This window comes from Dendrobates tinctorius, unplaced genomic scaffold, assembly GCF_039654945.1.
Source record: "Dendrobates tinctorius isolate UK_male_01 unplaced genomic scaffold, ASM3965494v1 ptg000128l, whole genome shotgun sequence".
Taxonomy (NCBI): Eukaryota; Metazoa; Chordata; class Amphibia; order Anura; family Dendrobatidae; genus Dendrobates; species Dendrobates tinctorius.
The window spans coordinates 2,443,476-2,471,105 of record NW_027361796.1 but is presented as its reverse complement, the minus strand read 5'-3'; positions in this window follow the sequence as shown (position 1 = coordinate 2,471,105).

Sequence of the window (27,630 nt, the reverse complement as noted above, 5' to 3'; positions counted from 1 at the left end):
AATAAATGACAACAAAAAATGCCAAATGTATTCAATTTTAAAAATGTTTTTTAGAATTTGTTCTTAATAATCAGCAGCAGGAGGAAACAAAGTCGATAAATGTTACTAATATTATTATTAGGTAAAACGGATCTGGAGACCGTCAGATTTAAATGATTACTATACTTAGTGTTGTGCATGTTTGTGTACATTTTTAACCCATGCTTATCTGTTAGTTTTTTTCCCGGTCACGTAAACAGACAGCCATTCTTGAAGACGAGCAAATGATTTAAAATTCACATTCATCAGCTCTGATGAATATTGAAAAAAAATAATATTGGTGGCAAATAAATGTGCCAGGAATACCATTACTGCATAGCCTTTATTTGCCAGAAAAGGCAAGTGGAACACTTTGAGGTCTCCTAGTAATGTATTGAATCCTTTTTGAGCTCTGTAATGCAAACACAAAATCAGGACATAAGTGTATTTCCCTCCTTGTTTGCAGTGCATAAATAAAATGGTGCAATTAACATGCTGTACTGCAGTATATCACAGATCAATCATCTCTGTCTATGTTCCTAGATAAGACTGAATCATGGTTTCTGTATTAAAAGGAACCTGACAGCAGGATTATCCCCTATTAAGTGATTACAGCATTGAATTTGTTGTTTCGGAAAACTTTTTATTATTGTGGCTCCAAATATTATAATTAGATAGACTAGTCCAAATGATGTGTGATGAGATGAATTTCATGGACCCATAGACTTGCATGGCCAAATGCAATACAATGCATCTCATGCCTGCGGATTATGTTCAAGTAAAAAATCAGACATGTGAACAGCCCCATAAAATAACATTGGTCCAAGTGCGATCCGATGTTTTGAAAGAACTTGGTTGGTCAGACTTCGGGTCCGCACAGTATGATGTAAGGGCAGTGACATACAGGCATCAGGCCCTAGAGAGATAATTATCACATCTCTGCAGGTGTAAGGGGGTGAGATAGAATTACCTCCTTGCTCCCCTTCCTCTAATTGTTCTCAGTGTGTTGATGTTTACATGTGATAATGTTGGTAATGTCTATGTTAATATTTGTGATACTGCTACATAGCAATATGTATTACCCCTCACATTTATGGTACTGCCACATTCATACATGTGTTACCATTCCCTGTAGAACTATGTATATTATGTTGTTTTCCTTTAGTGTAATACTGTATATAATGTAATAATGTTTACTATGGCTCATGTACAGTTTAGGGAAAGTGAAGTGCACCCTTTGGACACTAGAGGTGGGCACCTCAGTATTATAGTTCTCATAGATAAGGGTAAGTGTAGTTTCTTTGTGGGCCACTAGATAGGGGCATACTAGTGTACACGGTTAGAATAGGTTATAGCTAGTGCATAGGGGGTTAAAGTAGGAGGGGCTGCCGGGTGGTAAGAGAGGAGTTTTAGGAAGTTTCATCAGACAGAGCCAGGGTGCCCAAAGTGTCCACATGGGCTATTTGCCTGGATGGCTCGGCAGCCAGGCAATGTTAAATAGCTGAAGCCGACATTATCCACGGCCACTGGGCATCATAGCAGTGGGCCAGTACAGGAGAAGAAAGATGTGGCAACTCATAGCCTGGGCGGATGCCTTTAGGGAAAGAGTCGGTTGGAGTGAGGAGTGGAAGGAAGTTGGAGCTTCATTGGAAACAGTACAGATGGGCCGGATGCTTTTCCAGAGGCAACCAAATCAGGGGCTGAAGATTTCGAGTCTGGGTGAAACAGGCAGAAGGAATTGTCATCATGGCGAGGTTAGGCCAGGAAGGATCTGGGGAGCAGTCTAAGACGGTCCGGTCAGGATGTGTGCCACACAGAAGTGTCAGCGAAGTAGGGAAAGATGAGGAAACAAGTCAATTCCATGATGTGCAAACTGTGGATGTAACGTGTGAAGTATTAAGTAAAGAGAATGTTCAAGTTATCCTGGACTGTGCCTCCGCTCCTGGGGGTCACCTGGAAGAGGGGCCGTCACCGCCTGGGAATTGCCTGAAACTGGAGATGCAGGTACGCTGAGAAGTGGAATACAGTTTTCTGTGATGGAAGGTCGGGACACAGATGCTTCAGTGACTCAGGCCATGACTACAGTCCTGGCCTCCCCTTACATGGGCATGATATCAGCTTGAGGAGCTGGACTTGTCCACACTAGAGATATGCAAACTTGTTCGGAAAACGTTCAATAATCTCGAATTCGGCACGAACATAACACATTCTGATTTGTGTTCGGTTTCCCGAACATTTTTACTCAAAGTCGGCAAAATTTGATCACAGTTCAATAAATCATTGTGTTTCCACTAATGCTTTTGTTATGTCTTTCGATAGGATAGTGGTGCTCTATGATGAACTGTTTCTGCTAGTGTGCAATTCACCTGTGTTGCCACTCTATTAGATCCACGGTACAAGAGTAAATTTGACCAGATGCTTCCCCCTCTTGAAAGGTACCCGTGCATGCTGGAGTATCAAAACATGCTTGTAGACAATCTTAAGAGTGATTTTCCACAAGATAGCTGTGAGGCACACAGTGTGCATCCCAGTTCTGGATATCCCATCCCGAAAACGTCAAGGCGTCATTGTAAAAATAATAGCAGCATCAGCAGTGTAAGTGGCATAAGCATTTTCTGTGAGTGGATTCACACATTTTTTATACCAACCCATGCACCAGCAGAACAGAGTACAAGTCTTACAGGTTGTGAACGACTCGAGAGGATGGTGTAGTACAGGGTTCCCCATCTCCAGTCCTCAAGGCCCACCAACAGATCATGTTTTCAGGATTTCCTTTGTATTGCACAGGTGAAGCAATTATCACCTGAGCAATACCAAGGAAATCCTGAAAACATGTCCTGTTGGTGGGCTTTGAGGACTGGAGTTGGGAACCCTGGTGTAGTAGTATCTGGAACTTAATATCAATTCCTTCAGGGGTGGGTTGGACCCTTTTGCATTTTGGTCTTCAAAAATGGAAGCGTGGCTTGAGCTCGCCTGTAACGGCTTGGGGGTTTTATCGTGCCGGCAGCCAGCATTCTCTCAGAACTTGTCTTCAGCGTTCCTGGTTGTGTCCCAACGGATAAGTGCATCAGTCTGTCTCCTAAAAGTGTAGACCACCTAGATTTCATCAAAATGACCAAGGCATGGATCTCCAATGACTATTGCACCCAAGTCGCACACTTAGGCAGACTAGGCGATAGTGTCGTTTCTAGTGTCATGCATTGCTCTCGAGTTATTGCAGTCTGTGACACCTTGCTGATGTTACAAACATTTTTTTTAAATGTAGAGATTCCAAGTTGGGTCTTCATCTGGTGGGTTGCCTGTAGTGGAATGTGTTTCAGAGGCATATTATACTGTTTCTACTCTGTGGAAATTAACAGTTAAGTCCATATATATTTGGACAGATGTGGGAGAAGGGGCCCCCCGTCGAGTGTCCAGGCCGGAAACAAGGGGACCGCCATTTAGGTTCCGGGGCAGGTTGTTTCCGGGGGACAGATTTAAGGGCCGGACCATTAAGACTGACAGATGGGCTGGGGGAGGAGCCGATATAAAAGGGGAGGAGAACGCTAGTCACAGTGAGTCAGCAGAATGGGGAAGAAGGAGCAGGAGACCGTGGAAGTGTGTGAGAGCTAGAGCGACGTACAGAGGCCAGAGAAGAAGACAGAAGCAAGAGGGACACTAACACTGGACAGCAGAGGGACGGCGCTGAGTCAGCCGTCAGAGAACCGCTGCTCCACTTCAACCCGCGGCCTGCCCGTGGATACCTGCAGCTGCTGCCGCCACGCTTCAGCCCGCGGCTGCGGCCTGCCCGTGGTCGTCTGCGGCCATTGCCGCCTCACTCCAGCCCATGCCTGTGGCCTGCCCGCGGTCGCCCGCGGCTGTTTCCGCCACACTGCAGCCTGCGGCTGCGGCCTGCCCGCGGTCACCCACGGCCGTTACGGCTTCACTCCAGCTCACAGCTGCGGCCTACCCCACGCCGCCCGCAGCCGCCCCGCTCCCGACCACGGCTTCGGCCAGTTCATTGCAGACGGCAGCCACTAGTTCCCCGCTCCAGTCCGTGGCAAGAGTCAGGCCGTTGCCCGCCGCGGACCCCCTGTTACAGCCGCTGGCTGCGCCGGTGGCTTGCCAATCACCACGCCGCTTCGCGACCGCTTACCCCCATCCGGGGATTGCGGCCCATCCAAGAACTCTTCTGGAGCCTGTTGTGCCCCTGCTTCGCCTGGGCGACGGAACACTCAAAGACTGCGCCAGTTCTTCAGCAGCTGGGCCCAACGGCTGCAACGCCGAAGAACAATCACCCAGGATGACGAGGATGTCAGGACGGATAAGTGACATTATATAACTAAGGACCAGTAGTCGACCATACCGTGGCCCTATAGTGACCGGCCTTTGCCGGGGTAGTCGTGTTCTTATATATCTGTGTTTGCCTGTGTTGAGTCCCTGTGAGGACATTCCCTGTTACCTGTTTGGTTGCTTAGACTAGTCACCTGATCTATACTTATAAAAAGTTATTACCAAAAGCATAAAGTCGTCTCGCATATCGTCACTGCATCCCGCGTACCTGCCGGTACCACATTTGGTGTAGTCGGCAGGATGCAGTCTACGAGCGCAGACAGTGGTACACCTGACCAAGGTGGGGCTGTAGGTGGCGCAGGTAATGGAGGCCCCGGACCAGCATTTCTTTAGGGGCTATGCTAAGCAACCTGCCACGGTTTTCCGGCTCTAATACCATGCTGTGGAGCTGGACCGAGTGCATGTGAGGGCTCTTCCGCCTGCATCCGATGACCCCTGACTTAGAAGCTGAGGTAGCCCCCATGGCATTAGATGGGGAGGCTAAGGTCTTGCGGATTCTGGAAGAGACCCATGGGGATCCAACAAACATGGGAGAGTTGAGGACCCAGTTGTTCAGTTGAATGCAGGGAGAGGGGGAGACCATCACCCAGTATATAAATGTTCTCCAGGAACTATACACAGCCATCAAACGGAAGGACAGTGTAGGGGTAGGACCCATCGACATTACCCTACGTGACCTGTTAGTGACTGGACTCCGGGGCCCGTTAATAAAGCAGGTATTACGGGTGCAGGTTCGGGTGAACCCACATATGGCCTTCTCCGAGGTGGGAAGTCAGGCACGAGTACGAGAGCAGGAGCAGGGAATGACGGTCCCCATGGAAAAGGTCCGGGGCATGGAGGCCTCCGTAAACGCTGTTGGAGAGCCCCAGTGGATTGAAGAGATGAAACAAGAGCTGAAGAACATCAGGGGCGAGTTGGCCGAAGTGAAAAGGAGAACCCAGCCCACGACTGGGCGGCCTGGTTTCAATCCCGGGCCCTGGGAGCCTCACAATGCCAGGAGTGGCCAGGCCTCGCAGCCCCGGTGTTATGAGTGCGGGGAACTGGGCCACTTTGCACGAGAGTGTCCACGGCATGGGAGATACCCACCCCGATGGCCATTAAAACTAGAGGGCTCCAGGCAAGGGGGATGCCGCTCGGAGCCAGAAGCCACAACGAGGGGTGGTGGAAGTCCCGAAAATCTGGTCGCGAAATGTCCAGTGGTACGGGCAGAGGTCGAGGGCTGTGCCGTACGGTGCCTAGTGGACATGGGGTCGCAAGTGACGACCATGCCTGCAACTTATTTTAGGCAGTATTTCCCTGAAGCAGCAAGGCCCCAGTGTTTATCCATGATAAGACTGGTAGCCACCAACCAACTTCCAGTACCTGTCGCCGGAGTGGTATGGCTGCAAATAACGCTGTATGGTAAATTCTTCGGCCACCGGGGAGTGGTCCTGACCCAAGGAGAAACTAACCACCAACATCCAGTTATCCTGGGCATGAACGCACTGTGGGAGTTTGGCAATCTATTCCTTAATGACCCCACGCAAGAGACCCTGAACCAGTGGGGTTCCCGCACAGCCCAAGGACAGGTCTTCCAGCAGCTGGTGCGGGAGGCGCGAGTACTTCAGGACTGCCAGGAGGGCGAGGCGCTGGGCAAAGTCATAGCGCCTGCGGCTCTCCCCCACTCGTGCTTCCCCCCCGGGCAGACAGTGGTGGCCATGCCGATCCGTGCCCCGATACCATTGGAGGGCGTGGAGATGCAGGTAGAGCCATGCTTCTCGGAATGCCTGCAGCCTGGCATGCTGGAAGCTCGCTCCCTGGCCACGGTGCGAGGAGGGACCGTCCTGGTGCACTGCGTTAACCTGGAAGACCAAGATATCGTCTTGAAGCCCTGGGTCAAAGTGGCCAAGCTAGTAAGGCCTTTGGAGGAGGTGCTGGCAGCCCCAGCAGTTCAGTTAAAGGTGCAACCCAAGGATCCTTGGGCAGTAACGATACGAACCATACAGACTGCTGAATCCTCGACCCAGGAGAAAGGTCGAACCATCCTGGAAAGAATGCGGGCCGAACTCTCTGGCCTGATGTCAACCCAGCTTCTCCAGGTAGAAACCCTTCTTGGACAGTATTACAAAATATTCGCTAGCCAAGAGGATGATTTTGGGTGTACCACAGCCATCACACATGGAATCCCCACGGCAGGAACGGCCCCAATCTGGGAACGATATCGGCAAATACCTCCACAGCTATATCAGAAGGTGAAAACTCTCCTAGCGCAAATGCTCCAGAAAGGGGTCATACGAGAAAGCCAGAGCCCCTGGGCGGCTCCCATCATGCAGGTCCGCAAAAACGATGGTACCCTCCGTTTCTGTGTGGACTATCGGAAGCTGAACGCCTGCACCATTAAGGACTCGTATCCGCTGCCCCGCATAGAAGAGTCTCTGTCCGTCTTGGGAAAAGCAACGTACTGCTCTACTCTAGACCTGGCCAGTGGGTACTGGCAGGTGCCAATGTCGGAGGAAGACAGAGCCAGGACGGCATTTATTCTCCCTAGGTGACTGTTTGAATTCAACCGAACGCCGTTTGGGCTGGCCATCGCCCCGGGAACGTTCCAGCGGTTGATGGAGCGGTGTCTGGGAGATCTCAACTTCGAAGCCACACTGATATACCTGGATGATATCATCATCTATTCTGCCACGTTTGAGGACCACCTGCGGCGGTTGAGGCAGGTGCTCGGCCGGCTGCAGAAGTACGGGTTGAAGGTAAAGCCCCAGAAATGCCACCTGTTTCACACCCAGATCGAATATCTGGGGCACGTAGTCTCGGCTGAGGGCGTTCAGCCGTCCCTGGAAAAAGGTTGCCGCCATCCAGGGGTGGCCTCTCCCCGAGACGGTGAAAGACGTGCAGGCCTTCCTGGGGTTGGCCGGCTATTACCGTCGGTTCGTGAAGAATTTTGCACACCGAGCCCGAGCCCTGCAGGACCTGCTAAAAGGGGCTCCTGCCGGGGTGAATGGATGGAAAATTCAATGGCAGCAACCGCAAGAAGACGCGTTTCAAGATCTTAAGGCTGCACTCTCAGGTGCCCCGGTGTTAGCGTATGCGGATTTCTCGCAACCGTTCATACTGCACACTGACGGGAGCCTCCAGGGACTAGGGGCTGTGTTGTCACAGCTTCAGGATGGTCGGGAGAAAATGATCGCCTATGGTAGCCGATCGCTGCATGACTCCGAGCGTAACCCTGACAATTACAGCTCCTTTAAGCTCGAGCTCCTTGCGGTAGTGTGGGCCATGACGGAGTGGTTCGCAGATTACCTGGCGGGCTCCGAGGTAGTAGTGCGGACGGACAACAACCCGCTGGCCCATCCGGAAAATGCCAAATTGGAAGCCCTGGAGCAACGGTGGGTGGCTCGAATGGCCAAGTTCAATTATAAGATCATCTATGAAAGAGGGGACGAAAATGTACAAGCTGACGCCCTCTCCAGAATTCAGCATACAACTCCAGGGAAAAGTCGGGACGACGAATTTGAAGGGGAAGAGACGCCGTTCGCCCTCACCCACTCCGTGATTACAGCGGGCGCGCAGGAGGCATCCCATTCAGGACCCTCACGGGGGATGCTGGAACAGCCACAGGACAAATGGATCCAACAGCAGCAGGAAGATAGAGAAATTGGGCTCCTGCGCCGATGGGTGACCACCGGCAAACTGCCCACTGATTCACAGAGACAGACTCTGACTCAGGACATGTTGTTGATGTTGCGCCAATGGGAAAAATTTGTCATCAAGAAAGGGCTATTGTACCGTAAATTAGTGTCATGGACGACGTCTGCTACAACTTGGCAGGTGGTCGTGCCCGGAGCCCTACTAGACGAACTGGCTAGGGAAGCCCATGAAAAGGGGGCTCACTTTGGTGCTCAAAAGACTTTGCAATGGTTGCAACAGATCGTTTACCATCCGTGCTTGCACGCTGCCATGGAAGAAGTTTGCCGGACCTGCCGCCCATGTGAGCTCGCCAAACCAACCGCACAACGAGTCCCTGTGCAAACAATAGTGACTTCAGCTCTCCTTGAGCTCCTAACGGTGGACTATTTAACTATAGGTCCCGCATACCAGGGGTATGAACATTGTCTCGTGATGGTGGATCATTTCACTAAGTTCGCCCTGGTCACCCCCACCCGAGACCAAACTGCGGAGTCGGCCGCCTATGCAATTTGCAAAAACTTCATCCAAGTATACGGCTGCCCGCAATGAATACACTCAGACCAGGAAGCGTGCTTCTTAGGAAAAGTCATGGAAGAATTGCATCGACTCTATGGTATCGACAAGTCCAGAACTATGCCTTATCATCCACAGGGAAATGGAGCCTGCAAACTATTTAATCGGACATTAATCCAAATGTTGCGCACCCTGGAGAGTGACCGAAAGGCCCACTGGCCTGAGTATGTCCCTGAGTTGGTGTGGGTTTATAACAACCAGGTGCATCGGGTGACCGGGTACACCCCCTACTCGCTGCTATTTGGATGAGAAGGCAAAGGAATTACGGAAATGGAATTAAACCCGGAAGAACCCCAACCTTGGACCTGAGTATCATCATGGGTCCGAAACCACCGGCACCGGCTACAAAGCCTCCACTGAATCGTCCTTACAAAACTACAGGACCTGGAGCACCCGGGGGGAGCGCTGCCTCCACCCACTGACTTCCGAACTGGAGATCGAGTACTCGTCCTAGATCAGCGACCCCAAAGCAAGTTAGACCCACGGTGGGAGGAAAACCCTTATCGAGTGTTGCGCCGAGTAAGCCCCGATGGACCTGTGTATGAAATACAATCTGAGAAGGACGGCGTACCTCTCACTCGTACCGTGCACCATAATAAGTTACGTCCATGTGCATCCACCGACCCCACGCGACCCGAGCCTATCCCTCAGGTCCCCGACCCTCCGCCAACGGTCTCTGACCTAGATGACGAAGAGTACTGCCCATCCATATCAGCGGGCCCTCCAAGTAGGGACATGGCAGTAGACTCAGTCAGCCCACCAGATTTGACCAGCCCACCACCCTCCACCACTCCAGAAGACTCCACCACAGTTGAACTCAGACGCTCCGAGCGGCAAACAGCTGGCAAACCCCCTGAACGTTATGAACAGGACCAGTTCGTATGGCGACAAGAACTGTCGTCTCCAAAGACCACTACAAGCTGACTAAGGCCCTCGCCAGAGGACTGGCGAGCAAACAGGATGGGGGAGTGTGGGAGAAGGGGCCCCCGTCAAGTGTCCTGGCCGGAACCAAGGGGACCGTCATTTAGGTTCCGGGGCAGGTTGTTTCCGGGGGACAGAGTTCAGGGCCGGACAGTTGAGACTGACAGATGGGCTGTGGGAGGAGCCGATATAAAAGGGGAGGAGAATGCTAGTCACAGTGAGTCAGCAAAACGGGGAAGAAGGAGCAGGAGACCGTGGGAGTCTGTGAGAGCCAGAGCGATGTACAGAGGCCAGAGAGGAGGACAGAAGCAAGAGGGACACTTACACTGGGCAGCAGAGGGACGGCGCCGAGTCGGCCGTCAGAGAACCGCTGCTCCACTTCAACCCGCGGCCTGCCCGCGGATACCTGCAACTGCTGCCGCCATGCTCCAGCCCGCGGCTGCGGCCTGCCCACGGTCGTCTGCGGCCGTTGCCGCCTCACTTCAGCCCGCGCCGGCGGCCTGCCCGCGGTCGCCCGCATTTGTTGCCGCCACACTCCAGTCCATGGCTGTGGCCTGCCCGCGGTCACCTGTGGCCGTTACCGCCTCACTCCAGCCCGCGGCTGAGGCCTACCCCACACCGCCCGCAGCCACCCCGCTCCCGACCACGGCTGCAGCCAGTTCATTGCAGACGGCAGCCACTAGTTCCCCACTCCAGTCCGTGACAAGAGTTGGGCCATTGCCCACCGCGGACCCCCTGTTACAGCCGGTGGCTTGCCAATCGCCACCCCGGTTCGCGACCGCTTACCCCCATCCAGGGATTGCGGCCCATCTGTCCAAGAACTCTTCCAGAGCCTGTTGCGCCCCTGCTTCGCCTGGGCATCGGAACGCTCGAAGACTGTGCCAGTTCTTCAGCAGCTGGGCCCAACGGCTGCTACGCCGAAGAACCGTTACCCAGGACGCCGAGGACGTCAGGACGGATAAGTGACATTATATAACTAAGGACCCGTAGTGGGCCAAACCGCGGCCCTATAGTGAAGACAACAGCAAAGGATGATCGCTGTCATGATGACCCGTCCTGTGTGACGCGACCAGCAGGCCAGTAACTAAAACAACAAGACGCGGCACGTGATATTGTCCTGTGTGACACGGCCTGCAGGCCGGTAACTAGAACAACAAGACACGGAGAAAGGGGAAACAGTTACAACGGTGGGGCCTGTGATAGGGAAAGGGGACGTGGAGACCTCCTGCACTCCCCTGAGTCAGTGTCCCTAATGCTCCTAACGTTCCCTATGCCAGTTCCGCATCGGGCGCCAATCAGGAACCTGTCACCCTAGCACACCCTAAACCTGTCCCTTGCTAGGGAGCTGGGTGGCGCAGGCACTGGCCCCACCACTGTACTAATGCACACTAAGGAAAAACACAAACAGGGAAACACCACTTAGCTTTACTCTGTTGCACTTGCTCCTGGCAACAGAGTCCACCACCAGAATGCAGCTCTCCTCCTGAATAGCTGCCATCAAGCTCTGTCAGAGCAGCAAGGAAATCCCCTATGACTCCTTCCACACCAGGCTAAGACAGTGCTGCAAGGAATGTTCTCCAGCTCCTTCCTCCACCAAGGATGGTTGAAATGAACACTATCACCATCACTGATTGCAACACCTGTGACTCTTTTATAGCAGAGCCAGAGCAATCACACCTGCATTATAATCATGTGCACTTAACTAAAGAAACCAGAGTGCACTGACGCTCACCACCACTGGGGGCAAACTTAGAACAAACGACACCACAGTGCAATAATCCTAATGGCCTCCGTCAGCAAAAACAAAACTTAAGCACAGCTTAAGAAAGAAAAAGGTTACCTGTGCTTTTTATCAGTCCTGATCCAGCATGGATCATGACAGTACCCTACCCTTAATGAGGGGCCTCTGGACCCTCAAGACCACTCCTCATCAGGGAACCACCTACAGCGGGGACGCCCAGACCCAGAGTTCACCCCAGCAACTACCTGCACGTCAGGTTGATGACAAACGAGCCCGCTTGTATTGGCAACGTTTCTGGAGGCACCACACATCTCCGAAGTGCTGACCTGTGGAACAAGTTGTGTATGTGTATGTTTGGTATGAGCTGGTAACACTCCACAACACACTTCCACTGGATGTTTTTTGGTAGCAAACCCATACACGCTCGTTCACACACAGGTCCGGACCTGAACGTTTATTGCCACTTGTTCGTTTGTCACCATTTGGAGAACTCTTTCTGGGATTGACAACAGAGGCGTCCCCCTGTGTCACCATACTCACACCCCCGCACTTCACCAAGGGGTACACCACCCTCCAACCCCTTCCACCATGAGGTCTGTGCTTCCCAGAGTTGGCCAATGGCGAGGGTTGAGCCTTGCCCCTACTCTCCTGCAGCACATCTGCTGCCCTCACTAGAGAGGAAGGGGTCCATTGAAGAGAGACGGAAGAGACAGTAGTTCCTAGGCAGCAGCCCTCACACGAGTGCCCCCAGCTGACCACTTCCCTCGCCCGCCAATCTATTACCGGGTTGTGTCTTCTCAGCCAAGGGAGGCCTAAAACAATAGATACTGGCATTCCCTCCAAGACGTAGCATGACAAGGACTCCTCATGATGTCCTATACGCAGATGGATATTCTCTACGACTTGGGTCAAGCTCCCCTGGCTCAGTGGAACAGAGTTTATGGCCTGGATGCTAATAGGTTGGGCTAGCATCCTAAACCTCAGACCAAGAGTCTGGACAAAGCGAGATGACCAGACTGACTCCTGCTCCGCTGTCCACAAGCACCGGTATCACCTCCGGTACCACGCCAGCCAAGACCTCTGCTGACATGGTACCTTGGGAGGGCAAAATGGAGGAAATGTATACTCCCTGGTCGCCTCCCTCCAAGCGACCAGGGGAATGTGGCCTCTCAGATGGCACAGATAATTTGGCGCACAATGGGCAAGCCTTCAGGACATGACCAGTCTGCCCATAGTACAAACATGCCGACACCACTCCCCGAACCGTAGGCAGCTCTGAATACAAACTAGCTCCTCCTACTTGCATAGGTTTGTCAGGAGACTTGGCATGAACTGGGCAGGCTCTCATAAAATGACCAGGCTTCCCACAGGAAAAGCATACCCCCCTACCACGACGAGCCACAGACACCCCCTTTTTTGTATCAACAACACCGGCTGTCTGGGTTCCTCCATCCGCACTGGTGGGTCCTCCTCCCTAGTGAGGACATCAGGGGGCACTTTTTGTATATCTCTTTCCCTAAGGCGTCTATCCACCCGGATGGCAAGGGACATGGCTGCCTCCAGCGACCTGGGGGCGGCGTACTGCACCAGAGTATCCTGCCACTTTGGAGACAATCCCTGCACAAATTGACTCCTAAGTGCAGGGTCATTCCACTGAGTGTTAGTGGCCCATCTCCTAAACTCTGAGCAGTACTCCTCAGCAACCTGGGCTCCCTGTTTACACCTACGGATTCGGGATTCCGCCAGGGCGACGCCATCAGGATCCCCATACACCAGCGCCAAAACCGCAAAGAACTCATCCACGGACACCAATGATGGAGAATCGTCCGGTAGGGAGAAGGCCCAGGATTGGGGATCCCCTTTAAGAAGGGACATAATGATTCCCACCCATTGCTCTTCACTCCCTGATGAACGAGGGCACAGCCTGAAATACAATTTACAGACTTGTTGAAACACCAAGAATTGATCTCTCCCTCCAGATAATCTGTCAGGGAGGGATATCTTGGGTTCTGGCTGAGCCTGTCTCTGAATCAAGCTCCCAAAGCCCACCAACTCCTGCAGTTGCTGCACCAACTCACCGCGCAGCCCCCTAATCGCCTCAGTAAGGGTCTGCAGCATTTGGGCAAAGGTCTGAACTGGGTCCATGGCTCAGCAGAGAAAAAAAGTTATGGGTTAGTGATAATGTCACGATGACCCGTCCTGTGTGACACGATCAGCAGGCCGGTAACTAAAACAACAAGACGCGGCACGTGATATTGTCCTGTGTGACACGGCCCGCAGGCCGGTAACTAAAACAACAAGACACAGGGAAAGGGGAAACAGTTACAACGGTGGGCCCTGCGATAGGGAAAGGGGATGTGGAGACCTCCTGCACTCCCCTGAGTCAGTGTCCCTAACGCTCCTAACGTTCCCTATGCAGGTTCCGCACCGGGCGCCAATCAGGAACCTGTCGCCCTAGCACACCCTACACCTATCCCTTGCTAGGGAGCTAGGTGGCGCAGGCACTTGCCCCACCGCTGTACTAATACACACTATGGAAAAACACAAACAGGGAAACACCACTTAGCTTTACTCTGTTGCACTTGCTCCTGGCAACAGAGTCCACCACCAGAATGCAGCTCTCCTCCTGAATAGCTGCCACCAAGCTCTGTCAGAGCGACAAGGAAAGCCCCTATGACTCCTTCCACGCCAGGCTAAGACAGTGCTGCAAGGAACATTCTCCAGCTCCTTCCTCCACCAAGGATGGTTGAAATGAACACTATCACCAACACTGATTGCAACACCTGTGACTCTTTTATAGCAGAGCCAGAGCAATCACACCTGCATTATAATCATGTGCACTTAACTAAAGAAACCAGAGTGCAATGATGCTCACCACCACCGGGGGCAAACTTAGAACAAACGACACCACAGTGCAATAATCCTAATGGCCACCGGGGGCAAAAAGCAAACTTAAGCACAGCTTAAGAAAAAAAAGATTACCTGTGCTTTTTATCAGTCCTGATCCAGCATGGATCATGACAATCGCAGAATAGTCTCCATGGTGAAGAGAAACCCCTTCACAACAGCCAACCAAGTGAACAACACTCTCCAGGAGGTTGGCGTATCAATATCCAAATCTACCATAAAGAGAAGACTGCATGAAAGTAAATACAGAGGGTTCACTGCATGGTGCAAGCCACTCATAAGCATCAAGAATCAAAGGCTAGACTGGACTTTGCTAAAAAAACATCTAAAAAGCCAGCACAGTTCTGGAAGAACATTACTTGGACAGATGAAACCAAGATCAACCTCTACCAGAATGATGGAAAGAGAAAAGTATGGCAAAGGCGTGGTACAGCTCATGATCCAAAGCGTACTACATCATATGTAAAATACGGCGGAGGCAGTGTGATGGCTTGGGCATGCACGGCTGCCAGTGGCACTGGGTCACTAGTGTTTATTGATGATGTGACATAGGACAGAAGCAGCCAAATTAATTCTGAGGTATTCAAAGCCATACTGTGTGCTCAGATCCAGCCAAATGCAGCCAAACTGATTGGTCGTCGTTTCATACTATAGATGGACAATAAATCCAAAGCAACCCAGGAGTTTATTAAAGCAAAGAAGTGGAATATTCTTGAATGGCCAAGTCAGTCACCTGATCTCAACCCAATTGAGCATGCATTTCACTTGTTAAAGACTAAGCTTCAGACAGAAAGGCCCACAAACAAACAGCAAATGAAAACCACTGCAGTGAAGGCCTGGCAGAGCATCAAAAAGGAGGAAACACAGCGTTTGGTGATGTCCATGAGTTCAAGACTTCAGGCAGTCATTGCCAACAAAGGGTTTTCAACCAAGTACTTGAAATGAACATTTTATTTACAATTATTTAATCTGTCCAATTATTTTTGGTCCCTTTAAAAACAGGGTGGCACATTTTAAGGTGCTGAAACTCCTAAACCCTTCATAAAATTTTAATGTGGATACCCTCATATGAAAGCTGAAAGTCAATACTTCAACTGCATCTTAATTCTTTTGTTTAAAATTCATTATGGTAATGTCTAGAACCAAAATTAGAAAAATGTTGTCTCTGTCCAAATATATATGGACCTAACTGTATGTCACTTTTGTGGTATGTGACAATAATGTTTTGAAGAGCACCAACTCCTCCTTGACTGACAGCCTCTATGCCTTGTGATTTCAGAAAAAACTGCCAACAACCAGGAGGAGGGACATAAGCTGAAATGATAAAGGCTTAAGATCAACAGAGTCATTTGCATGTCAATTTAATCCTGATTTCTCAGTTACAGAGGAACAGACTGTCCTAGTTAAAGGTATTGTCTTTGAAAGAGCCACATGCATATATAAAATATGTGAAATCCAGCTGACAGATTTTCAATACAGCAATGCAGCTTTGTAAAGGTTGATGAAATAATAAGTCTCTGCTCACAATAGTGTTATTGGGTTACCTTGGTGTTTCTATTGGTATTTTTGACAGTGAGGAAAGCATAGTTTCTCACTCTGGAAATACTTCATTTTTTACCCGAAGTCCATTGGAATTTTGTTTCACTAGCCAAGACACAGGTTGAAAATTATAAGGCCTATTAAATGCTTCAATTATTTTGAGGTTTTGATCTGAACTATTTAAGTGGGTTAGTCTGACATGTGATTTATAGGAGAGAAACAGCCTGATAATAAGTACAGTTGGCTTAGACACTGTTGTCTATCCTTCTCAGCCTTCACATATCATTGGGGACAGAGAACAGTAGAAGGAGAATAAACTGTAGTTGTTTGGTGGTGAGATAGGATGCTATAATAGTTGTTCACACTGGCATCATAACTTCAGAAAGGATTAATCAAATGATGATCTTTCAGGATCCATTTGATAGATCTGTCATGATACAGTTGGTTCTTTTTTTCGCTCTGATGTAGATCAGCTCACTCGGCTGTACACGGAGGGGGAAACGGGAACACTGTGTCTTTAAGAACATCCTTGGTTTATTAGGTGCAGCATAAACCAAGCTGCAAAAAGTAAACATGGCCCTCTGGGCAAAACAGCAAAACAAAATACAACAAAACACAGTCCTTCTGCTTGCGGGGATCAGCCAAGCAAGGTCCACGGTTCAGGTATTAGCAGAAAACATAAAACTGCTTCTACTGCCTCTACACACTGTGGTGGAGATAAGGTGGACAACCTCCCAACCACTCTATGGTCGTCCACAAAAAACTCAGCCCTTTATTTAAATTGTCTGTTAACTCCTTTCCACACTTAGCGTGCTGAAGGAAAAACTTCTGGGCTTTTAGATCACTGAAGCCATGAGCCTCGGCGAAACATACAGTCATATGTTAAAGTTTGGGCACCCCTATTAATGTTAACTAGAGTTGAGTGAAACGGGTCGAAAAATTTCAAAAGTCACCAACTTTTGGCAAAGTCGGGTTTCATGAAAGGAAACCCGACCCTAGGATGAGGTCGGCCACGAGGTCGGCGACTTAAGCGCCAAAGTCACGTTTCAAAAGTTTGTTTTGCGCTCTTTTTCAGCCAATCAGGATCCATGGACACTGTGGGCAATGTGATGACATAGGCAGGGGTCACCACCATCTTTCAGAAGGGCATGCAAGTGATTGGCTTGCTTTGGTGGGCGTCACAGGGGGTATAAAAGGGCGTGCACGCCGACCACCATGTTACTCATGCTGATCTCAGAATAGGGAGAGCTGCTGCTGCTGTTGATTTTGTAGGGAGAGCGTTAGGCAGGGAAGAAGACACCAAAAACTGCTTCTGCTGCTAGCGATTTTGCCTGTACAACACACCAGTCACTGTGTGTGCAGTGCAAGTGGAGGCTATATTTTGCTGGATCAGCGGTGTTGGTTGTTAGGCTGCCTTCTAAGGCTTCCTGACGGCTGCATTGCTGTTTACCCACTGCTCTGCAAACTGCTTTTTTAAAAGCAATCCCAATTTTTTTTTTTGTCCTGGTGAGGTACTGAGCGTGCATTTTTTCACACCATACAGCGGTGCACACTCCTCACACAGTACCGTGTAACGGCTGTTATCACAGCCACAGTGAAGCTATCTGTGTGTCACTCTGTAAGAATAAGTCGAGGACATGTTCCGTTCTTACAGACCTGCACCTTCTAGTTTTGTCTAGCTTTCAAACAGTTAAATATATTTGCTGCTTGATCACATTCAAAACTATAGAGAGACAGCGTGTGTCAGTCCGTATACTTAAAAAACACGGAGCTTGACAATTTTACGTACACCGGACAGCCGTGTACGTGCACGCTCCTCTCTCAGTACCGTGTAACGGCTGTTATCACGGCCACAGTGAAGCTATCTGTGTGTCACTCTGTAAGAATAAGTCGAGGACATGTTCCGTTCCTACAGACCTGCACCTTCTAGTTTTGTCTAGTTTTCAAACAGTTAAATATATTTGCTGTTTGATCACATTCAAAACTATAGAGAGACAGCGTGTGTCAGTCCGTATACTTAAAAAACACGGAGCTTGACAATTTTACGTACACCGGACAGCCGTGTACGTGCACGCTCCTCTCTCAGTACCGTGTAACGGCTGTTATCACGGCCCCAGTGAAGCTATCTGTGTGTCGCTCTGTAAGGATAAGTCGAGGACTTGTTCCGTTCTTACAGACCTACACTCTAGGGAGATTCCTATTCTGCCCAATTCTATATACACCTTGTAGTTTGTCATACACTAGCCAATTTCTGCCTGTGACATAGCGCTTTGATATAATGAAACTAGGAAACAGAAAAGCGCAATAGGGTCTTATCTGGTGATTGATTGAATAGATATGACAAAAGTCTACTCACCCTTTCCAGGAGAGGTATAAGCATAGAAACCCGCCGTCAGCCTGCTGCACGCCCGAAGGTCCACTGCGTGACCTCCAATACGGATCCTCATGGATATAATGTTATTCTCGGGCTTACTGTGCGCTGCTTGACCAGAATAAAATCACCACAATATGAGAAATTTGACCATTTAATTCCCAACGCGTTTCAAAGTGTGAACCACTTCTTCTTCAGGGGATGACATAAAAACCATCCCCTGAAGAAGAAGTGGTACACACTTTGAAACGCGTTGGGAATTAAATGGTCAAATTTCTCATATTGTGGTGATTTTATTCTGGTCAAGCAGCGCACAGTAACCCCGAGAATAACATTATATCCATAGCGCTGTGATATTCAGTGGGCCTCACACAATCCCAAAGTGTCCAGTGTCCACAAGGGTGTGCAGAAATTCAAAATCTCCGTTATCCTCTAGTGACATTTTTCACACCTGCGACATCGAGCCTGTGACATAGCGCTGTGATATTCAGTGGGCCTCACACAATCCAAAAGTGTCCAGTGTCCACAAGTGTGTGCAGAAATTCAAAATCTCCGTTATCCTCTAGTGACATTTTTCACACCTGCGACATTGAGCCTGTGACATAGCGCTGTGATATTCAGTGGGCCTCACACAATCCAAAAGTGTCCAGTGTCCACAAGTGTGTGCAGAAATTCAAAATCTCCGTTATCCTCTAGTGACATTTTTCACACCTGCGACATCGAGCCTGTGACATAGCGCTGTGATATTCAGTGGGCCTCACACAATCCAAAAGTGTCCAGTGTCCACAAGTGTGTGCAGAAATTCAAAATCTCCCCTGTCCTATAGACACCTTGTACCTTGTTTTACATTACTATATAGTTTGTTGGATTTTGTCTACATTTCTACCAAAAAGGAGGAAGGCTGCTGGAAGAGGCCATGGAATTGGGCGGGGGTTGGCAGCTGGTAATGATGGTGTTGATGGTGGATCTGATGGTAGTGGCAAAAGCAAAATAGGACCGAATGCAGGAGGTGTTGAGCCTGCGTCATCGTCTGGCTCCACAAGGCCTCGAAGGCTTATTTTTCTAGGAGTTGGCAAACCGCTTTTTAAGCCAGAGCTTCAGGAAAAAGTTTTGTCTTACATTGCTGACTCAGCCTCCAGCTCTATCGCCTCCTCTTCTGAAGTTGTAAAAAATAAAAGCACTGAGTCGTCATTGGAGGCTCATGTTCATGAAACACACCTTTCCTTGTGTCCTTCACCCCAACCAAGATTGAAGGATGACGCAGGCCATACTACTGATTACTCCATGGAGCTGTTTTCACATACCATGCCTGGCTTATCAAGTGAAATGGTGAATTACCCAGGCCAAGATGAATCTGACATGGAGTGCACTGATGTACAGCCACTGATAGATGATTCTGCTGGTACATTCACTCAGAGCACTACATTGTCCTCGCAGTGTACAGAGCCAGATTCTGACCCTGATGAGACTCAGGTGCCCCTTCCCGCACACTATACTACCATACACGGTGACACAGAGGAAGGTGCACATGACATTGAAGAGGAGGTGATGGATGACCCAGTTGTTGACCCAGATTGGCATCCATTGGGGGAAGAGGGTGCTGCTTCCAATAGCTCAGATGAGGAGGAGGAGCATCCACAGCAGACATCGACATCGCAACAGCTGTTATCTGGCAGGCCCGGAGCACTCCAAAGACAGGTTCCAAAAATCAAAAGAGTTGCTGGACAGCTTGTCTAGAGGGTCAAAATATCACAGCATGCTAGGCCGCAAAATGTCTTCCAAAGTAGGAAGAGTGCAGTGTGGCACTTTTTTGAACAAAATCCTCATGATCAGGCCAAGGTTATCTGTAAGAAGTGCGCAAAGACCTTTAGCCGAGGGAAAAATCTGAAAAATTTGAATACCAGTTGCATGCTTAGACATTTAACCAGCATGCACTTGCAAGCGTGGACACAACACCAAACCTCAAGTACCACATGTGCAACTGATCACAAGGAAGGTAGTCAGCAACGCTACATTGTTTCCCCCACTGTAAGCCCACCGGTTAGCACAGCAGCAAATGTTGAGGTGTCGTTGCAAGGCCACAGCAGTCAGGGAATCCCACTGTTATATCAACGAAAGACTGAATCTAGGCCATCAGAAAGAACACCAACTCCATCACCATCATCAACCCTCTCTCAGTCCACCCTGTCCACCGCTACTTCCACCATATGCAGCTCTCAAGTCCAGCTCACCCTCCCAGACACTATGAGTAGGTCAAGAAAGTACTCAGTCCCTCAATGACTGCAAGAAGGTCAAGAAATTTGAGTGACCTTCTGGTGAGGAGTCACTATCTCCCAGTGTCGACTAATGTATTTGGGTCTAGGGGCCCTGTGCCTGGCTCCATACCGTGTGGTCACTGTCTTGCATGCACAAATGTCCTGTGCTGCGACACCTTTACCTCCTCCGATGGACGGAGACAGTTTGATATTCGTTATCGGATTTCATGTAGCAGCACAAATGTGATTTATTATGCCACATGTGGCTGCTCCAAAATTTATGTTGGTCTCACGTCCAGAGAACTCAGGAGGAGGGTGCGTGAGCATGTGCGGGACATTTGTGCGTCCAAGACAGTGACTGACATTTCCCTTCTTAAGACTCTTCCCCGCCATTTTTGGCAATATCACAATGGTGACCCTACTTCTCTCAAAATTAGAGGTATTGATCAGGTCCATTTAGGGGTGAGAGGTGGTAATTACAAACGGAGACTGGCCCAAGTTGAAGCGATTGGACACATTGGACACCATGACGCCTATGGGCCTAAATGAATCATTGTCTTTTGCTTCCTTTTTGTAGGTGATTCTTATTGTTTGCTAATATCCATATGCATATTCAAGAATACACTTTCTAAATAATGTTTTTTTGTTTATTTATTTTGCCCTGTCATTTCCCTTTTATTCCCCATTCCAGCATTTGGGGGTTCTCTTTTGGTTTTATTATTTCACATTTTATTCATTGTTGTATTTTTAAAATTTTTTCTCTAGTTTCCTTTCGGACCTTCTTGTGCCCCGCTGCACATTTTCCCCATGGGAGTTCGACTTGTCATGTGTTTGCTGTTCTTCATATACAACACTGTATTGACATCATACTCTGCACAGGGATACAAGAGCCGCATTTTGGAGGACAACGCATTTCCCTATATATGTGTACCCTGTATTGTGTGCATGATTATTTGCATTTGGTCAGTTTATAGTCATACATATGTATATGTATATGGTGAGCGGGGAATTATGCCTCGCATCTATATAGGGGACCTGGTCTTTCTAACTTTTTTATATATCATGCATTTTACACTTTATTGCAAAAAAAAATTTCTTTGATGGTGTTGCTGTCTCTCCTGTTGTCCCTTGTTAGTGCTACCCCTTTGACCACTTATGTGTGTATAATGTTCCCTGTATATGACCAGCTCACGCTCAGCCCTGCACATTGTCTTTTGTTTTTTGGGCTCTGGTTGTACACATGCCCGCTGTGCCTGCTTCCGTCCGGCTGCAGGGCGGGCGTCTCTGCGCGTCTCCCTCGGCCTCTGGGAATTTCCCCCTCCCCCAGGCCTTGGGCGATGTGTGACGCCTTGTCCCTGCATGCCAGCGTTTGCTGTGCCCACTGCGCATGCGCCGCTTTACACCACTCCCATTGGTCCACTCGCGGTCACGTGATCCGGTCACCTGGTACATAAGAAGGTCCTTTACCTCTCCCTGTGATACTTCCCTTGAGAAAGCGTGTGTGCAAACACGCGAAACGCGCGTCGGGATTGCCCCCAACCTGGCCCCGGACCTTCCCAGCCTTTGCCTCCACCTGTGGTAAGATACCGCTCTTTACATTTGGCGCATTCAGCGCCTTTTGGATACTTCCATACTTACATCCTGCGGTGTTGTCTTGTCCAGGTGGATCCTGGGTGGCTATATTTACTATCTAGTTACTTATATCTGTATTCCACGACTTGTATTATGGCTGTCCTTTTGTCCGGGTGCTTCTGTTCTTTTATCCTGCGGCATTGTCATGTTCATTACTCTATTTATTATTACTTGTATCTATACTTGTCTGTATTTATTCAATAAAGATGACTATTTTTTTACCTTACTCACCTGTTCGCTCCATTTTTCTCCTTGCATGAACATTTTGCTATTGGAGTGGGTGCTTTTTGGCCTCTTGCCTTGGGGGGGCTGTCTTGATACAGCCTCACCTTTTTGTTGACATTTGGATAATGTCACTGAGGTTTGTGTATTTTCCACCATATGCAGCTCTCAAGTCCAGCTCACCCTCCCAGACACTATGAGTAGGTCAAGAAAGTACTCAGTCTCTCATCCGCGTACACTGGGTTTGAAAGCCCACATTGCCAAACTAATCTCGTTAGAGATGATGCCCTATCGGTTGGTGGAAAGCGCAGCTTTCCGCAAACTCATGGCCTATGCAGTACCACGCTATGACCTACCCAGTCGCCACTTCTTCTCTCGCAAAGCCATCCCAGCCCTCCACCATCATGTGAAAGACCGCATTGTCCATGCACTCAAGCAGTCAGTGAGTGGAAAGGTGCACCTCACAACTGATGCATGGTCCAGTCGGCATGGCCAGGGCCGTTACGTGTCCATCACTGCGCACTGGGTTAATGTGGTGGATGCAGGGTCCACAGGGGACAGCGGTGGTGGGGCAGTGCTGCCTAGCCCACGGTATAGGAAACTGTTGGCTGTAGGCGTTCGACCCTCCTCCTCCTCCTCCAGAAGCGAAAGCTCGTCCACAGAGCGCAGTCGTACGAGCACTCCATCTGCAGCTGCCACTGTTGCACACGAGGTGTCCTCCTATCGAGCAGCTAGTGGAAAGCGTCAGCAGGCTGTGTTGCAGATGATGTGTTTGGGCGACAGACACACCGCCGAAGTGCTGGCCGAGTACTTTCAGCGACAAACTGAGTCATGGCTGGGAAGTGTACATCTTGAGGCAGGCAAGGTAGTTAGTGATAACGGCCATAATTTTGTGGCAGCCATAGCCCTTTCAAAACTCAGCTACATACCTTGCTTGCCTCACACCTTGAACCTGGTGGTGCAGTGCTTCCTCAATAATTATCTGGAGTTAACAGCCCTGCTCCAGAAGGTGCGAAGACTGTGCGCGCACATCCGCCGATCGCCTGTACACTCCATTCATATGCAGAAGCTGCAGCGATTGCTCCACCTTCCCAACCACTGCCTCATTATCGACATTGCAACAAGGTGGAACTCCACCCTGCACATGGTTGAGCGGCTGTGCGAGCAGAGGCAGGCCATAATGCATTTGTGGGAGGATACACGGCCAGGCAATTTGAGAGCAGACCTGGAGTTGACAGGTGTGCAGTGGTCGAAGCTGAAAGACCTCTGTAAAGTCCTTCAGTGTTTTGAGGAATGCACACGGCTGGTAAGCGCAGACGACGCCATCCTAAGCATGAGCATCCCACTTATGTGTCTGCTCATGCAAACTTTGACGCACCTTAAGGAGCAGGCGTCTGCAGCCAATGTTGACGAGGAGGAAGAGGTGGAGGGAATCCTTGATGACATTCAGCCATTGTCTGCTCAGGGACCTCTCCTGGACGAGGTAGAGGAAGAAGAGGAGGAGGCGGATGATGATGGGGATGATTACTTAGGGGAGGAGGATGCATCTCGTGGGGCAAGTGAAAATGTTGGCATGGCAAGGTCTGGTACAGGGTTTGTGCGTGACTGGAGGGATGTGGATTTGCCAGAAAGTGTTCCTCCACCCAGCACTCGCAGTGTATCATTGACACCGGGAACATTGGCCCACATGTCAGATTGTGCCTTGCAGATCCTAAAAAGGGACCCACGCAGTGCCAAAATGATGAACGATGACGACTACTGGTTAGCCAGCATCCTGGATCCACGCTATAAAGGCAAATTACAAAACATCATGCCACAGGAGAACCATGACCTAATATTGGCTACTAAACAAGCAACTCTGGTTAACCGGTTGGTTGAGGCATTCCCAGCACACAGCAGTGGTGATGGTTCTCACATGAGCCATACGGGCAGGGGGCAGCTTGGCAGAGGTGTTCGAGGTGCACACAGCAGATGTGGCGTTGGAGACGGGGGTTTCATGACAATGTTGTGGACTGATTTTTCATGGACCGCTCACACAACTGTTAATACAGCATCGATGGAAAGTGACAGGAGACAGCAGTTGTCAACTATGGTTAACAACTACTTTTCCTCCCATATTGATGTTCTCCCGCACAGGTCATTCCCCTTTGACTATTGGGCCGCTAAACTGGACACCTGGCCTGAATTGGCACAATATGCCTTACAGGAGCTCGCTTGCCCAGCTGCAAGTGTGCTATCGGAAAGAGTCTTCAGTGCAGCTGGATCAATCCTGACAGAAAAAAGGACCCGTCTGTCAACCCAAAATGTGGATGATCTAACCTTCATTAAAATGAACCATGCATGGGTTTCCAAGGATTTTGTCCCACCTTCCCTTGATGACACATAGGTTGCCAGAAAAATGGCTTGCTTTGGTCCTCCTCCTATTCCGCGAACTTGACCTATTTCGCCTTTTGCAGCAGCTGAATGACCCACATCTACATATGCCACTTTGTAAACCTCCCTAAGTGGGCGGCCCCCCCCATGGCCAGGGTCACCACCTAGCACACAAAACCATGCGAGTGCCGTTGCCCTGGACAGGTGGGTAGGCTGACTCTTGGGCGTGGGCACTGGCATAGGGTCCGGTCCCTCATAGTGCAATCAAGTGTCTCTGACAGTCGTGGTGCACACCCGCCATCAGACACACCGCCGTATTATGAGGGGCCCAGTGCCAGTACTGATGCCCACGAGTGTGCCCCCCTTGCTTGGGCAGGACCCCAGTATTTGCAATGTTTACCTCTCCCTGCTCCTCCGCTGTGTAGTCTGGGCTGTCAAATCCTTCACTGGGACTGCCACTACAAATTGAATGAACTGAAAGATGATGGTTAAGATGTAGCTATGCCCTGTCCTGCTGGCCGGGCTCTAGCTCCAGATGATCAGTGGCTTCCATTTCTTATGGACGTCGACTCACAATTACATGCAGTGGTGGTTTATCATCAGCTTTCACAGTTTTCCTACTCACAAACGTGTGACATTCCGGCGCACATTTCAAAATGTGCCCTCTCATGCCAATCAAATAGACTCGCCTATGGCCTGTGGCTTCTGTCTTTTGCACTGCAAAGTTATGTGACAGATCATGATAGCCAGTGAGCACCATGCTTACATCGCTCCCTGTGATAAAAATTGGATTGAGGAGTAACAGTGATGGACTCAACGGAAGTGCGTTTCAGCAAGACTTTATTCACAAAAAAATGTTTTCACTGTCTCAACACACAAATTAATTGAGGGTCAGCATCGCCTATGAGAATTGTGACGGAAGTTTTTCCCGTGAATAATAATTCCTAGATTTCTGCAATCAATAGCCTTTATGTCACTAATTGTATGCATCTCATTTCCTATTATGGAGAGGCTGGACTGTATTACTGAGACAGAAATATATATGAAGATTTAAAAATAACACCAAAAGTATATAGTTGTGTACGCCTCAAATGCATTTCCTTTTTTCCATTTTTTAGATTGCTGTGTAATCCATACTGAGAACACGGAGATTTTACATGTTTAAACTATGCTATATATACCTGCTATCCAGTGATAAAGTACCCTTTCTCAACTTTGTACAATCTGGTCAAATCCATACTGGGCCTGAGAACATCTGAGTCTGCCTCCTGATCTATAGACATATATTTTTAATGTGTAAACTAGGCTACATATATACGTGTTATCCGGTGAAACTGTACCCTTTATCAACTTTCTACAATGTTGTTGAATCCATACTGGGCCTGAGAACGGCTGCCGAGCTGTTAAGCAAGCTACAGCACCTGTGGTTTGCACACGTAATTTTTTCAGGAATGATGGTTAGGCCTAACTCCGGAATTGCGGTTGACCTGAACTTACTGGGAAATCATCGTTCGCGGGAAATAATCTGAATCCCAGATCCCCATCACTAACGGAGTTCAGCAGGTTATCTGCACCTGTAAGCGACAAAAGCTGGTCCTTTCAGTGTAGCGTGCATGCAGCCCCGGACATGTACTGGAATGCTAGACCTGTTATTGCTCGATCTCACGTGCCACAGCCTCGCGTATCCCTCTAGTAAGCTTGACACGTACCGCGGGGCCATGCCGGAGTCTCGGTCGTTAACGGAATAAAGCTGAGAAATCGCTAGCACAACTACAAACGGACATACCACACCACACACAGAATCGACAAAGCTTGCAATCTGTCCATCTTTTCTGTAGCTTGTATGGTAGTGGTTTCCCGTGTGCAGTCCAATTAAGCCACAGGCTCCACTCCTGGTGGTGCCCTTTTGGACATTCCTTTAAGGTTCAGCTTTGCAATCATACTGCCCCCGGAAACCAAAAACTTTGCCTTCAGGGAGGCTGTTTGGAGGTTCGTGGGAATAACGCCGCCCGATCAACAGTCGGCATATGGGTCGCCCTCCCAGGGCTGTGGGGTACTCGGTACCGGGCCGGTGTCAGTGGGATGAGTCACAGCAGCGGTGACCCGGACGGTGGCCCTGGGCGCCCATGTAAATGGCGTGGTATAATGGTAAAGAGTTTATATAGATAGTTTGATGCCACCTGTGGTGTTCGGCAACATAGATGATAGGCCGACGCTGCATGCAGATCCTCTGGGACTGATGGTGTTGTGCAGCAAAGATGGTGAAGCTTCCCACAGGTGGAGCTGGAGTCCCAGGGAAGTGTAGATGTAGTGATGGGGGAAAGGCACAGGCGGTGTAGGTGCTGGTACCCAGATGTAGCGGTGCTGGAATAACTGTAGAACACCAGAGCGTGCAGTTCCAAAGCTTTACTCACAGTCTGCAGGTTACACAGATGCCTGCCTCCTTGCTGTGTCCTCCGGGTCAGGACCTCTGCCAACCTCCGGGACCAGAATGGAAAGCTCCCTTCCAACACTCCGCCAACATGTACCTTCCTGAACGTCTCCTTTCTAGCGCTTGTGGGGGAAGCACTCACAGGACCGTGGTTCACTGAAACGCCTCCTGTCTAACAGATGTTCCTCAGACTTTACTTGTATGGTAGACAGCTGTAGCCTTTTCCTTCTGCCTCGTACACATCGATGCTGGGGCCTCCGAGCCAGTTGGGTACAGAGCATTTATAGCTGCTACTTCCCCCGGTTTCTGCTGCAGGAACGTCAGTGTCCCTACAAACTCGGAGACCAGAATCCGGACCATGCGCTCCAGCTAGGAGTGAGCCTTAACTCTGGTCATCCTCCAGCTCCCCTTCTCACATCCACACACTTCCCCTTCCCTGCACAGAGTGCCCTAACTTACCTCCTCCCGACCACAGAGAGCAGCTCCTCAGCAGTCAGGTTCAGAGGTCTCCCTGCTTGCCTGGAGTGGGAAATGTGTTGTGTGTTGGTTTCACTGCTAGAGAGATCCTTCGTTGCTCCCAAGCTTGACAACACACTCCCTAGGAGGAAGGCAATGCCACAGTGGCGACCGTACTCTTGGGGAC